The following is a 14957-nucleotide window of genomic DNA, read 5'->3' as shown; positions in this document are numbered from 1 at the left end:
TTTGGGGTCAGTGCCGAGAGGGGGCGATTCAGCCGGCTTCTGGCGTGCTCCCGAGCCCCAAGTTCTTGGGGGAGGAGGCTTTCTGCAACTATTGCTGCTACTTCCGAAGCACGAGACTCATTTGGCCAAAGTGGTTCTGGGCCGAGCACGCGCTGCTCCGGAGACGTTCGCCGCTGAGGCAGTGTTTTCGATCCTGGGTACATAATCTGGAACCGAAAAGGTGCGGGGCCTTTTTTTTTTTTTTTTTTTTTAATTTTTCTACTGGCGGGGTGGAGGGCCAGGAGGGAGTCGCTTGAGGGATCATACGGCCGGTATGATGACAGGCTGTGGATTGGTTAGTGGAGATTATATATATATATATATATATATATATATATATTTTTTTTTTTTTTTCCAGAAGGACTTTTTAACACTTTACTGGGAGTTTAGTCTCAATCTCACGAGCTCCTGGGATTACAGCCGGAGATTACATCCGTTAAACTTATTCAGATGGGGCATGCATTTATGTAAGGGGGTTGCGGGCAGGCTAGAAAGGGAATTGAAGGAAGCTCAGAAAATTCTCCGCATTACTTATAAACAGCCTGTTAAGGTCAAGCTAGCCACGTTTTACTCTTTCCTACGGCTTTGGGGATTGTTAGTATTTCACTTTATGCTTCCTAAATTGGTCTTCTTTTAATATGGCTTGCAACATTTGAGGTGTGTTAAAATGCTCTTCCATTGGAGTATGATTTAGCAGCCATTTCTACCCGTGAAATCTTTCAAATCGTCCTTTGGAAACTTATTTATGTCGACTATATTAGGCGAGGTAACAGTGTTATCAATGCAGAGATAGTTGCGGTACAAACGTACAACAACAGACCTCAGGTAATAGTGCTTATTTTAGGTACCTACTGTGCAGTTATGGTAAGGTATCAGGCCTGATTATAGTAATATGTTCTGAGGCCTCATTACAGTAAACAAAGAACTTTTATGGGTTGTGTCATTTTGAGGTCATTTGTATCTGAAATCTATCATATTTAAATACATGTTTAAATACATGTTTGCACAACATGTTACTTTTTAAGGTCCTTTTTTCATTTTAGACTAAGGTTACATAATATTCAAATGGTAACATTTACATTCTGTTTTGTCCTTTGGGGTTGCACACTAATTATCTTATGAAAAAACATCCATGAGTGTGTATGTGTGTGTCCTTTTCCAATTGATACTACTCAGCTCCTTTCTCACCTGGAATTTCAAAACTGAATTATTTTACATTCTAGATTAAATAAACACTGGAAGAATTAAGGTTCTTAAGCAAGTCTGGAAGTGCTATATAAGACAAAATCATTTTTTTTGTTCTTTGAGCCAACTGTTGGATTTTTAAAAAATGAATCATATTTTTCTTAAACATTTGAGGGAGCAGGGTCGTGTCCCCCCCCCCCCCGCCCGAGTCTCATTTCAGGCTGAAGTTGTTGGAGAAGACTACAGAGTCCGCTTCTCTCCCTCCTCCCCCCCCCCCCCCCACAACCTTTTTAGCTTGGGATAACAGAGACAACCACAATTGTGTTACCTTTTTAAAAGGCTTTTTTAAAATTGAAGTTGAGTGCTTACCATCTTTTTCTAATGTTCTTTACCACTTAATAATGGATGGTTAGAAGACAACAGATAGTTTTAATTAAATGCCTTTCACATTTTTGACATTCAAGCTTTGTTAAAAGCAAGTAACAGCAAATTATTGCTGAGAGTTGCAAATAATATAGGGTTAGTGCTAGTCAAAGGCTATCTAAGTTTAAGAACACCAAGAAAATAAATATTAGAAGAAACAAGAGGGCTCATTTGTATATTTGACATCACTTACTTTATTATAAATTATCTAGTTCTGGGTGATTTTTGAAAGTGTTTTGCAAAGTAGACATTAGGTATAGAGCACTGATAATTTTCTTTTCCAAGGCAGTTCATTTGGTAAGTGACTAAATTTGCACCAGAACTCTGATTCAGGTAAATGTGGTTAACTTGCAAGGGATGTGCTGATACTTACTTCAGAAGAACTGAACATCTGCCTGTTTTAGATAAAACAAATACTGAGCTCCCTGAAGATATTGTTTATTCCTTTAAAAATATATGCTGAGAAAAAATGCTAGTTTTATTTTACCTGTAAGTTCTTTCCTTCCAAAAATAGACTTCACATTTATGAATACCATAGGAGCAGATAAGCATAAAAGATCTCTTTATTGATAGGTTGCTAGTATTGAATTAAAAATTTTATTTCTTTCTTGTAGGGACCAGGTTCTGTATAGTGTATATTTGGTCAGTCCCACAGAAGCTGCAATGATTTCCGCACTCTTCTTGTTATTTGTCTGTGACCACTGGGGGGAGACTTTATACAATTTAGATTGACCGTATCCCTCCCTTTACATACACTCGCTGCTAATCATCCCTGGGCACTTTGCCAAATGCTGGATCTGTGTTGAGGAGGATGCACTCAGAATCAAGTCTTGATCGAAGTGTCTAGTAACTTTTATTTTTTTTTAACTCACACCACCACTCACAAAGTACCTCTCTTCATAGATTGTATTATTAACGTTCTACTTTTTGGTCTGTTGTTAAGTGAGCTAACTAAATATCTCACATAATGAAAGATGAGATTCATAAATACATTAGAGCTTTCAAAGGCTGACTTTATGACATTAATCTTAGTAGCAATGTAAGTTTAATCACTTGCTTAGTGTACACAGATATTAGCTGTCTGAAAAGATCTGGAGATACAGGTGTGCTATATCTGAACCTCTTCAAACAGATTTGGCTTCTATTTTAAAAAGCTTTCAGAGGAAGAGGTATTACAGCATCCCTTGAACCCAATTTTACCAGAAAGGGGAAGTTCTTCCTTTTTCATAGTAGTAAAGATAAGATTAAAACTCACAACTTGGGGCGCCTGGATGGCTTAGTGGGTTAAATCCTCTGCCTGCCTTCGCCTCAGGTCATGGTCCCAGGGTCCTGGGATTGAGCCCCATATCCCTGCTGAGCAGAGAGCCTGCTTCTCTTCCTCTCTCTCTGCCTGCCTCTCTGCCTACTTGTGATCTCTGTCAAATAAATAAATAAAATCTTAAAAAAAAATAAAACTCACAGCTTTATTGACCATTAAATCATGGCTATTCTTTTTTTTTTTTTTTTTAAGATTTTATTTACTTATTTATCAGACAGAGATCACAGGAAAGAGAGAGGAAGGGAAGTAGGCTCCCCGCCGAGCAGAGAGGTTGATTCAGGGCTCGATCCCAGGACACGGATCACAGCCTGAGCCGAAGGCAGAGGCTTTAACCCACTGACCCACCCAGGCGCCCCAATCATGGCTATTCTTAAAGTCAGAAGTCTGGTTTCCACTTTCGGCAATGTCCAGTTGAATAATCGTGAACTCAGTAAACCAAGGATATTATAGTAACTTAGAAGTTTTATATTCTTTAATAACTAAGACCTTTGTACATTCCTGATCATAGTAGATAGGATAGAATTTGGAATAGTTTCTAACGTTTTATCATCCTAAATTCTTTAAAAATCGCTTTTCTTTTTTCCTAAATTAAAAAAAAATGTTGATGGTATACCAGAAATGATGTTTTTTGCTTAGGAAATGTTCCCTTTTAGCTTACTTCAAGATTGTGTCAAATACTTGCGGATGGTAACTTTTAAAGGCCTGTTTTGTTAAAGTTATCCGAAGCAAGGCAATATGAGAATTAAAGATAATATACTGTGGGGCGCCTGGGTGGCTCAGTGGGTTAGGCCGCTGCCTTCGGCTCAGGTCATGATCTCAGGGTTCTGGGATCGAGTCCCGCATCAGGCTCTCTGCTCGGCAGGGAGCCTGCTTCCTCCTCATTCTCTCTCTCTGCCTGCCTCTCCGCCTACTTGTGATCTCTGTCTGTCAAATAAATAAATAAAATCTTTTAAAAAAAAAAAGATAATATACTGTGTTTTTTGTAAAGCTCAAGTTATTCACATCTTTTTCTACTGCCTACTAGTTGCTATATATGAACTAATCCCTACTTCACTTCACTTTTCCTTTTAGATTACTCCTTGTTCACTATATTCTATCTTTATTGCCCTTCTTATTGTCCCTCAGAAATGTCAGGGTTTGTTCCTAACTTAGGACTGTTCTCTCTGCCTGGAATTCTCTTCCTAAAACATTACATGGCTAGCTCATTTTCATCATTTCAGGTTTCAGTTCAGAAATGATCTTCTCAGATAAGCAGTATTCTCTAACCACCCGTTTAGAATGACACTATGCTTATTTCCTTCTGTCTCATTACCTTTTAAAAAAATTTCTGCAAACTGCTTATCATTATCTCAAATTGTATTGTTATATTATTTCATTGTCTACTCTCAGTAGAATAAGCCCCATGGAAACAGCAATTGTAGCCCCTTTATTTAACTATATTTCAAGGACTCAGATATGTTCCTGGCACACAGATGTCATTAAATAAATATTCCTTTTTTTTTTTTTTTTTTTAAATATCTGAGTTTCTGTCCTTCCTCAATTTCATTAAAGTGTTCCTTTATGGAATGATATGAATAGATGGTAGTTGTAGTAAGTAGGCTACTTTTGGCTCTAAGTAAAGGTAAGACATATTGTAAAGATGCAGGGAGTATCTGATGGAATCCAAAGGTTGGGACTCAGGATTTCATCCAGTGCCGGCACGATATGCTTCATCTCTTTATTCTGGACATGCATTTCCTTCATTTCTTTTTTTGCTGCAGAGGATCACTTCCTAGTCCTCTCAATGGAAAATATGGCTGCCAGCATCTCCTGAATTTTTTCAGTACTAGCCCAGACAACAGGAAGAGATTCATCTAGTACCCTTCACTCCCCTGTTCAACAAACTATGTTATATTGGTGGTATTTGCTGTAACCATGTGAAATGGAATTGGAGAGAAAACCCAAGTAGATAGTATAATGATATAATGATTAACATTCACCCTTGACCACCTCTAGAAGTTTGGTTTCCCGTCTTTTAAATTTTGCTGGTATATGAAGTTAGAAGATCTGAAAGGCACTGTCCTGGGGATATTAAAAAGAAATGTCCTTTCATGGAAGGAATTTACAGTTTGGTTGAGGACAGTAAGATATATACATGGAGGAAAGAAACGATCAAAAATAGCATGGTGATAATATAGAAACAGGAAAATATTTGCAGCTTGTATTGCAGACAAAGGTGAACTTCCTTGATATATAACAAATACCTATAAGTTGATAAGAAAAAGACCAGCAATAAAGTTGGGTAAAGTTTATAGACAGAATTCATAGAAATGGAAATCTGAGTGGTTCCTAAGCATATATATTCAACCTCACACATAGTATAAATATCATAATTAAACCAATGAGGTACCATTTTCACAAATTAGAAGGATCAAAAAAGAATTTGATAATTTTTTCAGGAGGATAGAGACTAACAGGTGCTCTCTTGCATTGCTGGTGGAAATATAAATCAATACAATTTGATGTGATTGAAATTTCTGAAGAGTACTAGGGTAAATAGAAATACTTGAGAATACGCATAAATTGGTGTTAGGTGTTTGTGGGAAAGGAAAGTGCTAATGTACAATTTAATTATCTGAACACTAACTTGTGTTGCTTTATTTTTAGCTTTAGTCATGAAACAAGCCCAGGCTAAGTAAATCCAGCGAGGTCACATACCCTCCTAACCCTGAACAAAGGAGCCTCCTTTTAGGATAATATTCATCTTCCTAGATCACCCTTTCTTTTACTCTAGTCCTGGTGAAGTTTGTTTATAAATCACTGAGATTTCTATATACTTTGTATCTTTCAGAGCCTAGCACTTTGTTAACTGCTTAGTAGCACTCAAGTAGGTTGAAGGGAACTGCTTAGCTTATTAGCTTCTCATAGACCCACTTAATAATTTTATGCTTTTGGAGATCTTTTGTAAAAAGTGATTTAGAATTTCATTTGGTAAATGTACTTCAGATTTTATTACAATAAATGGTGATTAGGGCAGTTTTATAAATTGTTTATAATGTAATATATTAATGAAACCTTACTTTTACATGGTTCCTTTGTTCTATAAAATATTGTTAGGTCTTAGTTGGGTTAGATAGATATGAAAAGTGGGATAGGGCAGCTGAGGATGCATGAAATCTTTATAGAAGAATTTGTGAGGAAGTATGAGGAAAATGACTGAGCAGGTCAAGGGCATATGGTTTAGAGAAGGTATAAGGTGGATCATAGAAGGGCTACATCTTAGAAGGGGTTTTAACCTAGGAAAATGCTAAGCCAATTTAGCTGATTATATACTTCAAGGATATGATATATACTTTATAATATTTTTATTTTCTAGGTCATTTACCATGAATTGACTTTGGTATAGGGGTTCTCCACCTAACTAGGCATCAGAATCCTTTAGAGTTATTCTATACCAAAGGATTCTAATTTGGTAAGTCTGGTGTAGGACCAGATCATGTTTATATTTTTAAAACCAACAAGAGCCAATATTTGTCAAGTAATACATTATGTAAAATACTCTCTTTAATAACCAATTCAGTTAGTGTAGCTTTTAGGCTCCTACACCATTTACATAACTCTAACCCTAGAATTTGGTCTCCTACCATTGTGTCTACTTTAGCCATATCGATATCTCTACAAGCATCAGATTTCCAATGCTTTGCTAACTTTTATACTCTCCCTTTTTTGGTTCCCTTGTTTCTTCTTTACTAATAAATGTTCAAACTTGCCTCTTCCAAGAAGCTACATTGGCTGGCTTCATGCACAGTTTATCTTTTCAGTACAAGACAAATTAGAGCACAACACTTATATAAGACAATTACACATCATTTCAGTAGCTGATTTGTGTGCTTTCGCTCACATGAGCCTTGTATGTATATGCCTGGTTTTACAGTTTGAACCTCCTTTTTTTTTTTTTTTTTTTTTTTAAAGATTTTATTTATTTATTTGACAGACAGAGATCACAAGTAGGCAGAGAGGCAGGCAGAGAGAGAGAGGAGGAAGCAAGCTCCCTGCTGAGCAGAGAGCCCGATGCGGGGCTCGATCCCAGGACCCTGAGATCATGACCTGAGCCGAAGGCAGCGGCTTAACCCACTGAGCCACCCAGGCGCCCCCAGTTTGAACCTCCTTAATTTTTCCTCTCAGTACCAAGAGCTTGGAGCTCAGTCATAGTATCAGTGGCATGAACAATATTATTGAGTACTTACTATGTTTTAGGACTACACTAAATGCTATCCATACATGGTCTCATTTGCTCATCGGATTTTTGAAATCAGAAACCCTTATATCATTGTGTCAGTTTTCTGTGTCTGCTATATAACAAATTCCCATAAACTTGATGGCTTAAAACAAAAGACATTTATTCTCTCACAGTCTAAAGGCCAGAGGTCTGAAATAAGTATCATTGCGCCCAAATCAGGGAGTTGGCAAGGCTGTGCTCCCTCACAGGCTCAAGAAGAGAATCTGTTCTTTGCCTCTTTCATGTTTCTGGTAGCTGCCAGCATTCTTTGGCTTATGGTTCCATCGCTTTAATCTTCAGTGGCTCCGGATCTCTCTCAGCTCTGTTCTTAACATCTTCTCCTGTGTGCATGAGAGAAAGAGAAATCTCCCTTTGACTTTCCTTTTAAGGACACTTATAATGGCATTTACGACCCACATAATAACCCCTGATAATCCAAATAAGGTAACATTCACAGGTTCCAGGGCCTACGACCTAGTTGGTTATCTTTGGAGGACTACTAGCCTACTATACTAGTAATTCAAATAGTCCAGAAAAGGAGGGCTGGTGAAAGTCTTTTTACCCCATCTTATCCCTCTCTTTATAAATCAGTGTTTCTTAGGCAGGGATGATTTTGCTACCCTCCCTTCACTTCCCTCAAGGACATTTAGCTGTCATAATTGTAGGGGATTGCCGCTATTGGAATCTATCAGATAGAGGCCAAGGAGACTACAGCAGTGCACAGGACAGACTTCCACAGCAAAGAATTCTCCAGCCCTAAATGTCATAGTGCTGAGGTTGAGAAACACTATTTTGAAGGTGACTGTTGCCAGGAGTTTCTTGCGTATCATTCCTAGAAAAAGTTTTATACCTACACCAGCACATTATCATGAACAAAACTCTCTAATCTGAGTTGATTATGACTGGTCGTAGTTTGTGGTTCACTGAAAGTTGATTTAAGTGAGGAAAAAAAAATGATTCACACATACTTTAAATAATATATTTTTACTTAAAAATATAAATAGTCTGTACATTTATCTGCCAGTATTTTCTTTCAGTATGTATCTTTTGCCTGGAGTTCTGTGTCATTATTCTTCTAATTATTCTAGTGCATTATCACGGATTCCTAGCTTTCAAGTAAGAACTTAAAAATTTATGCAAGAATCTGAGTGTAGGATCCTTGTAGTGTTTTATGACTCCTCAGTTGTTTTTAGTTGTATGCTTATATTTAATTATATAGTAGATAGCATTTTGTTTTCTTGTTTTTTTTTTTGGTCACTTGCTTTCTTTAGGTCTCTCCAAAGCATTCAACTTGGTTTTCATATGAGGAATGATATAACTCCATGGTTTTGTATTAAATAAAATATTGTGTGTGTATATATTTATAAAATAAATTTTTATTTATGAGGAAATATATGTTTAATGTTAAAAATTATATATAAAGAAATTCTGTTTTGTATAAAAAATAATGACTCCTTAAGCTATTGGGAATACTACTCCCAGGTGAGCTAATTTGCAAAGTTTCTTATCTGGTGATACGATGACAGCTTATGTCCTAGCTGCTTCTAAATTTTTGGAATTTGTAGAAAACTTTGTCTTAATACAAATGAGAGTTTATAAATTATAGGATAATACTTTACGTACTTTATTCCTATACCATGTTAATGCTTGACTTCCTATTGGCTTTTCATTAACTATGGTAAATATTACTTGGGATTTTGCTTACTAGCAAAATTGCATGTTTAAATCCTACAATTCCTTGAAATTAGGGTTTGCATTTTATCATTTTCTTACTTAGCATGGCAGGACAGTTAGAGACATGGGTTGTAATCCCAGTTTTTCTAACTTTCAGCTCTTTTATTTTTTCAGAACTCAGTTCTATGTGGTACAAACAATAAGCCTGCTGGCAAACATGTCTGGTGTTAGCACTGAACTCAATATGCCTCATCTCTAAAACAGAGGTTATAATATCTATTGTGTTAGTGTAAGATTTTAATTAGATAATATAGTCTACTTAGCACAGACTCTGGTACATTTTAAGTGTTCAGTAATTGTCAGTATCATTTTCTTTTCTTACTATTTGGTTCAGTGTTATATGTGCAGTGAATACAATTTGTTGAATAACATTTTCAGTTGCCTCTGCCTGATTCATAACTTCCATTTTCTTTCACTGCAGTATGAGCTATGTCTCATTTAGTAAATATTTTTTTTAAAAGAACTCTGCTTTTAAAGTAGTTCAGTAAATTATGGGCTGTTAACTAAAGTTAATAAGTCTTATTTTTTTTACATGACATTTAAATGTGCTTATAAAATAAATAAATAAATAAATGTGTTTATAAAGGGAGACTGAGTGGAAAGAGACTATGTGACCTCAAAGATTCCTTCCAACAAAATAAGATTTTATAAAGCTCACATAATCTTGATTTTTCCTCCTGTTTTCCCTCTAAAAATCTACAGAAGTAAATAGCGTTTGATAATGCAGCTTTTTTTTTAATGCAGAGAATGACCAATATGTTCTTAATGGTCCATTATATAAAAGGAAATTTTTAGTATTTTGGATGAATGTGGCTGTCTTCAAATGGATGTGTCTTTCTCTTTTATTTAGAATATATATGTCTGTATATGTATAATAAAATGTTTCATGGAAAATTTAGCTTTAATAAATAAAATTTTGTCCCTTTTTATCTATTAAATCTCTTCTGTTTGGGACTTTGATATAGGAAACGTGGGCAACTGAGTTATATTTAATTCATTGAAATTACTTATTTCAGATATTAAACAGTGATCATGGTTATTTTTATGTAAGTTGATTCAAATGCTTTTCATTTTCTTTTTCAAACTAGTAATCTTTTGGAATAGGGGATAAATAAAAAACTTTAAATCATGTTTTTAAGAAGGTTGGAGCACCTTGTGAGGCATACAGGTGAAGTCGTCAGTGGATGTCCTCATCATTCTTAGCATTAGATTCTTGAAAACCTTAATGTAGAGAAATTTTCCCTGAAGGAATTTAAGATGTTATGGGAGAAATAAGGATAAGGAGTTGTGATTGTGAATGAACCTTTAAAAATCCTTATACACTTTCAATGTTCATCCAATTAAAACATTGAATAAAATATATCAGATTATCAACAACATTTTATGCAATTAAATTTGGAAATACCAGGGATGATACAGTTATTTTCCATTTACCCCTACGTTCTTAAAAGATACTTTTCAGGATTTCCAGTCTGGGGAGGGATAGGGCGGGGAGTTCTTAACATCTTAAGAAGCATTTTTTAGGGTGTCTTCTAAAAAAGAGCCTTTCTTATTTCCACTTAAAAGTTACCTCAACTTGTGTTTCCAGCTGTTGTTCTAGAGATAGCATAACTTGGATATTTAAAATTTTTTTTAAAAAAATAAGCTTTTAGTAACCTTTATTTAACTCACTCAGCTTGCTAGAGCTGAGTAGGTATTTATAGTTCTTTTCTACCCATGATAATTTCATGCCAGCACTCATCAGAACATAACATAATGGAACACTTACTTGGCTCTGCCTTCTCATTCCCATATCCTTTCTCTCCTTCCCAATAAACTGTTTCCAGATCGAAGGCTGGAAATTGTTTTATCTCTTCTGTCTCTTCTAAAAGTGCACTGCAAATATCTTCTACTCTGCCATCTTTTAATTTCCCTTCTCTTTTATCTTCTAAACTCAGTTCCCCTTTTCTCAAAATACCTGCAAAAAGAGCAGCTTAGAATTTGTTATACTCGAGTAAAAATTTTCACCAAAAGTGAATCTCTGTGTATATATGTATATACTGGAATTTCACACAATAAAAGGGTTACTTTATATAGTTTACCTGAAGAAAGAAACTGTCTTTTTTGCATAGCTTCAGCCAAGCATCGTCCCATGCTCAGAGTCTGTGTTTAATATGTATTACTGAAATTGGGAAACGCCATAAATTAGCATATAAATAGTATTTTATCATGTGCGGCTAAGTTCTGAAAGAGTTTGAAGTTTAGAAGAAGAAATTCTTATCCGTAGGGAGGGTCTTGCCATTCATTTGATCGAATTAATTTTGAAATGAGTCCTTTTAACTCTAAAATTTTGATTCTAAAAAAGCAAGAAGTGTGTCATAAATTATTAGGTATTGAACAGCTAAGAAACAATATTGTTGGGTGGGATAACATGAGTGGAGGCATTTAAGTAGGAAGAGATATGTAGCTGTGCATGCAGTAAGTAAAAAAGAACAATGGGGTTGGAATAGTTTATATTAGAGAATAGAGGAATTTGGCTGAATAGATAAAAAGCTAGATATTTAAGAGAAATTTAAACATTTTCAGATAATGAAAGTTTTTCTAACCTAGTATTGTCCTTAGAATGACATTTTTACATGATAGTCTTGTGCTGAGTGGATTATAGTGAAGAATAGTGGGAAGAGACTTGTAATAATAATTAAGGTGAAGTAATAAGAGCTTGAAAGTGGTGGCAGAGGGAATGGAGAATAAGAGATGAATGTAGGGAAATTATGAATCCACTGTGGCCTATCAAATGACCTACAGAGGTATCTCGAAGTTTTCAAGGGATCCTTAGGCCAAGGGCAGTCCCTGGATTTTCAGGGTTTCGGGATGTTTTCCTAAGGTAAGCCCTCATCTTGTTTTAAAGGTTCATCTAGGCTCTTGTTTTCTTTTTTTAAGATTTATTTATTTATTTATTTATTTATCTGAGAGAGAGCGTGCATGCACATGCAGTGTGCTTGCACACCGGCAGGCAGGGTGAAGGAGGGCAGACGGAGAGAGGGAAAGGGAAAGAGAATCTCAAACAGACGCCCCTCTGAGCAGGAAGCCAACTCGGGGGTCAATCTCATGATGCTTAGATCATGTAGGTTCTTTTTTTTTCCCCTTAAGATTTTATTTATTTATTTATTTTTCAGGGTTCTGGATTGAGCTCCATATCTGGCTCCCTGCTCAGTGGGAAGCCTGCTTCACCATCTCCCACTCCTCCTGCTTGTATTCCCTCTCTCTCTCAAATAAGTAAATAAAATCTTTAAAAAATTATGGAAAAGAAAAACTTAGAAAATCAAGACACTGATAGTGCAGAAGACTGTAAGAATGTTAAACAGGTAATTTTAATTTTTAAAAAAATTTTGTTTATTTATTTGAGAGAGAGTGAGATCACAAGTAGGCATCGAGGCAGGCAGAGAGAGAGGGGGAAGCAGGCTCCCCTCTGAGCAGAGAGCCCGATTCAGGGCTCGATCCCAGGACCCTGAGATCATGACCCGAGCAAAGGCAGAGGCTTACCCACTGAGCCACCCAGGTGTCCCTAAACAAGTAATTTTAAAACAAATTTTAAAAGTGTTCAAATGGGGGCACCTGGGTGGCTCAGTGGTTTAGGCCTCTGCCTTTGACTCAGGTCATGATCTAAGGGTCCTGGGATGGAGCCCCACATCGGGCTCTCTGCTTAGCAGGGATCCTGCTTCCTCCTCTCTCTCTGCCTGCCTCTCTACCTACTTGTGATCTCTGTCTGTCAACTAAATAAATAAAATCTTAAAAAAGAAAAAGTTCAAATGCCTAAAAGATGCTTAAAACAGTGTTAGAAGTTGTGGGCAAATAAGGGAAGTATGTGACTTGATTTTTATTATTAGCATATGTAAAGTATGGTCAGCAAATATTTCTTACAACCATGACCATACTTTTTATATAAAGCCAAGTTACTGTGAGATATTTTCTGGGTAAGCAAGAGAATTGAAGTGTTCTGTTGTTAGAAATATCAAACTGTATTAGCTTGGTGCATCTATTTGCATTATTTAAAATATACCACTGATTTAGGGGGCAGTTTTGCCTCCCTCAAGATATTTGGTAATATCTGAAGACCTTTTTGGTTGTCACAATTTGGGGTGGAGGTGGGGATGCTTATTATCATCTTGTGGGTAGAGGGGCACCTTGGTGGCTTAGGCATTAAGCTTCTGCCTTCGGCTCAGATCATGGTTTCAGGGTCCTAGGATGGAGTCCCTATCAGGCTCCCTGCTCAGTGGAGAGCCTGCTTCTCCCTTTCCCTGACACTCCCCTGCTTGTGTTCCCTCTCTCTCTGTCCAATAAATAAATTTTTTAAAAAAATTATCATCTAGTGGGTAGAGATCAGAGATACTGCTGAACCATTTATAGGACAACCCAATGTCAGTAGTGCCAAGATTGAGAAATCCTGGACTATAAGGTAGGCAGGTTGTGCTGTGGGTAGTTTTAGAGACCTATCAATTTCTTCTTTTATTCTAGGATTGACCAGAAACCATCTTTCTCTTAACACTCCTTTTTCCCCAGCAGCTTACAGTATACTTGGTTGTCACTGATTTCTTTATTATGCTCTTATCCTAAGGGTATATATCTTAGACACTTCAGTTGGATGAATATTTCCAGTAGTTCTACCTCTCTTAGGGTGGCTTTTTCTTTGCCAACTTTCTGTGTTTTCTTTCACTAATTTAATTCTTGAAGGGTCACCCTATTTCCAAATTCTGAGAGTCTCTTGATATGATTTCCTAAGTATTTTCTTTTGCAACAAGGCTTTTATGTGCTTTAAGGTGCTTCGTGTGTCAGGTCTGGGTTGAGCTAGTTCTTGAATCTAGGTTTTTTCTGGTAGTGTTTGCATCTGTTCTGTCTTGTTTATGCAAGATATTTTTTTCTAACAGCATTTGAATCTTTTCTAATTTTTCTATACACAGGAAGTTAATTTAAATAAAATGCTTAGCTGAAAAGAAAAAACATCTAGGAGTTTTTTCTTTTGGAATAATTTTGTCCCTGTTTATAGATAAAGGTTGCCTTAGATACAAACAGCTACATGTGAAAAGGTTTTATAATAGTTTTGTAATGATAAATGAAAAATACTGAAATTCTAGAATGAAACAAATTATGCAAAAATTTTTTATTGGTGTTTATTTTTTTTAAAGGAGTATTTTTTTTTTAAGATTTTATTTATTTATTTGACAGAGAGATCACAAGTAGGCAAAGAGGCAGGTGGGGTGGGGGGGATAGCAGGCTCTCCGCTGAGCAGAGAGCCCGATGGGGGGCTCGATCCCAGGACCCTGGGATTATGACCTGAGCCAAAGGCAGAGGCTTTAACCCACTGAGCCACCCAGGCGGCCCAATTGGTGTTTATTTTTAAACAGTGCAAAATACTTCATTGGAATATAAAGATGAAAGTTGAATGAACATATCACTGATGGAGAAAGACATTTTGAAAGAACCTTAACCACTTCAGTTTGATGTTGATCTAAACATATTGGCTATTTAGTGAAATATACCCGTGTATACTAGCTACTCCATGTGAAATAAAGGAATAGAGAGGGAAAGCAAAAGTGTAAAAAAAAAAAAAAATTTCTTCTGTAGTGGTCAGGGTGTGGTGACAAAAAGAAAGAGATAAGAGTGAGAGAGAGAACATTGAGAATTTGTCATCCTTGAGAGGCAAACTTGTGGAATAAGTGCAGGTTTTCTTTTTAGTAGATAACTTCATGTCTGCCTCTGGTACACATAAATTCTATTTTCACCTTCATTTTCATCTGTGCAAGTGTTTCATTAATTGACCTTCCATCAAATCGAAAACTGATCTGCCTTGTTGTTAGATCAGTTATTAACAACAGTAGGCTTTCATTAGTTTACTAAATGATATATTCTCTCTCTTTTTTTTTTTTTAAGATTTTATTTATTTATTTGACAGACAGAGATCACAAGCAGGCAGAGAGGCAGGCAGAGAGAGAGAGGAGGAAGTAGGCTCCCCGCTGAGGGCTC

At 36.3% G+C, this 14957-nt stretch overlaps 1 protein-coding gene across 3 annotated transcripts in view; it reads left to right on the top strand.

The window, feature by feature from the left end:
* MPP6 (membrane palmitoylated protein 6) overlaps positions 1–14957 on the top strand; it is a 112085-nt gene that overhangs the window by 816 nt on the left and 96312 nt on the right. Inside the window, exon 1 of one of the 3 annotated variants that reach the window (XM_032304779.1) lies at positions 124–220. The exons of the other annotated variants lie outside the window; for them this stretch is intronic. The gene's annotated coding sequence lies outside the window, so the exon portion shown is untranslated. Of the gene's footprint in view, positions 1–123; positions 221–14957 lie in introns of those variants that run through there. 3 annotated transcript variants of the gene reach the window in all.

Source organism: Mustela erminea, chromosome 11 (assembly GCF_009829155.1).
Source record: "Mustela erminea isolate mMusErm1 chromosome 11, mMusErm1.Pri, whole genome shotgun sequence".
NCBI lineage: Eukaryota > Metazoa > Chordata > Mammalia > Carnivora > Mustelidae > Mustela > Mustela erminea.
The sequence above is the reverse complement of the archived record's forward strand: the minus strand, read 5'-3'. Positions and strand labels throughout refer to the sequence as shown.